Raw genomic sequence first — 2,532 nt, 5'->3', positions numbered from 1 at the left:
CCCCCCCCCCCCCCAAGCAGGCTCCCTGCAAAACTCTACAGCCCAATCCTGACCATCTCTTGCACAGTATTCCAGAGGGAGGTGGATATTGTCCACCCCCCGTCCTTGCTGCTGTCAGCCCCTTGGATTGAAACCTTGGTCTCTTTTTTTGTTTGTTTCCCGGGAAAAAAAAGAGAAAACACTCTCGATGCTTAATCCAATTAGCTCGTTTGCACGTTTCTCCCGAACTCATTGCAAGCTAGTAAATATGCTCCAACAACTAGCTAATGTCTCCAGGACTGCTTTTCTCTATTTGCATAGAGAGCACATCAGGGCGGGTTGTGCTCCGCGGTGCACCTTGTGCAAGGTTTCTGGGCGCCTTTTCTTCTGGCCCCGACCCCGTGCTCTTCGCTTTGTTTTCCAAACTTGTGCAAGGAAAGCAAACCCGAGGTGCGGATCTCAATCGCAGGGAGGATGGAGGGGAAAGGCTTGCCGGAAAACAAGCATGGGGGGTGGATTTCAGAACCATGGAGAGATGGTTTGATGACCAGCCCTCGTTTGGGTACTTAAATTAATTTGGGGGGATTCGGAAATCAGTGGCAGTGTTTTCAAGCCGAGCAGCAGAAGCAGAGAGCTGCTTCATAAAAAGGTGCTTTTGCAAAATAATCTCTCTGTATACGCGCACGTGTACGCACAATGTCACACGCAATTGCACAGAAGAGAGTTGAGAAATCTGCTGGTTTAAAAATCCCGAATAAAAGTCTAAAATATTCCCAGGTCAGAGGGGCACTGTCTCATTAAAACCACCATCGTCCTGAAACTGCAATGCAGACATTAAAGTGCAGTATTTTTCAATTAGAGCTGACGAATTCAATCAAAATTCCATAGATTAGGATGAAATGAGGCATGGGTCATTTACAGGGGAATTTAATTGCAGAGCCATTAGACAAATAGTATATTTGCCATTCTCACATTATCCATCATTTTAGACATCAATAGAAGGAACAGCATCTTTACTAATACTGCAGCACTTCCCAATCTCAGCCTGTAAACACTCCCTTTCCCATAGCTCCTGATTATATCTGATTTCATTTAAAGCCATGGGGGATTATAAATGTTCATGCAATCAGGTTCATTAGGACTTCAAAATCTCATTTCTGATTTGTATTGCTTTGCGGATCACCCGCCTCAGTGCAGCTTGTGCAAAGCCTCTGCTTTTCAAGTCAACTGCTACTTCATTACAATGGTCAGCTCGTACATTATTATTATTATTATTATTATTATTATTATTATTATTATTATACTACTTGCCCACTCAGTCCCAGACACATTTTTAAGGGTGTAAAAAAAAAAATTCCCACGTCCATATAGACTCCCCCTCCCAATAAAAAGCCTGGACCCAATTCTTAGTATTGACTGAAAGTTTTAACACTGCTGCTCAGGATCAGGTCCCTATTCAGTAGCGCATATTGCTGTTAAAGTGTTAACAGCTCAGCCATGGGGACCGGACAAAACGCAAATAGAGGAAAGGATCTTGCAATACCCCATATCCAAAAAAAAGAAAAGAGGGGAATTGTCACCCCCCCCGCCCACCGTAGCATCTGGGGGGAAGGGGAGGCTTGCATTTCTATGCCATCGAGCGTTGCAATGCATCCCAGGGGTGATCTCTGGGACGAGGGGAGTCTTGTGATGGTCTGAGATAATCTCGGGGATTATTGGGTCTAAAACAACTATCCGTGGCAGTGCCAGAATCCCCCCTTGACCGGGTTAGAAACCTGAGTCACCACTTCAGCAAGACCTGGACCAGATTGCAGGGCAACACGGATCTGTCCCCAGTAGCCTCGGTTGAAGGAGTCACACTGAGACCAGCACAATGTTCCCAGTTCATGTTCAAAACACACATTTTTATTAACTTCCGATGACTCATTTAAGTATGGGGAGTTTCTCTGTGCATGTAAAACAACCTTGATTTCTTAAGCATCTCCCAAAGCATCCATCTATCTACCTATCTATCTATCCATCTATCTATCTATCTATATTTAAAAAGCCAGGACGTCGGAGCTCGGTGCTATTTGCATTTTATTGTTGCAAGGCACAAACAGAACCAGAAAGACAGACTAGCTGAAGTCTCGGATATTTTCTCCATAATAGCACTTTAATATTAACTGCATTTCATAAAACACATTCCTATCCAGATAGACTTAAAAAAAAATCCAGAAAACCCTCATTTCACCCAAATGTATTGTGTGCTCATTGCTGTGTTAGCTGCCTCAGTAATTTAATTGGAATGAAACGTGAAAAATGTGTCATTTTTGAAGAATTTATGCATCACTTCCTAGAAATCTCATTGTGTTAACTAGCAGCCTACTGTGTTCTGTTTAGCAGTCATAATCGCATTTTTATGTGTCTCTGTATTATAAGTTAATGTGACCTCCTGTCTTTAGCTGATGAAAAAAATGATCCCTTCCCATAACATCTGCATCAAAACAAGGAGCTGGCAGGAAAATACTGAGATGTGCATTTCGAAACCTTGCAAGGAAACTTGCTAACTTT

Source organism: Gavialis gangeticus, unplaced genomic scaffold (assembly GCF_001723915.1).
Source record: "Gavialis gangeticus isolate Ggan-Ray unplaced genomic scaffold, GavGan_comp1, whole genome shotgun sequence".
Classification (NCBI taxonomy): Eukaryota; Metazoa; Chordata; order Crocodylia; family Gavialidae; genus Gavialis; species Gavialis gangeticus.
This window is presented reverse-complemented; position numbering follows the sequence as displayed.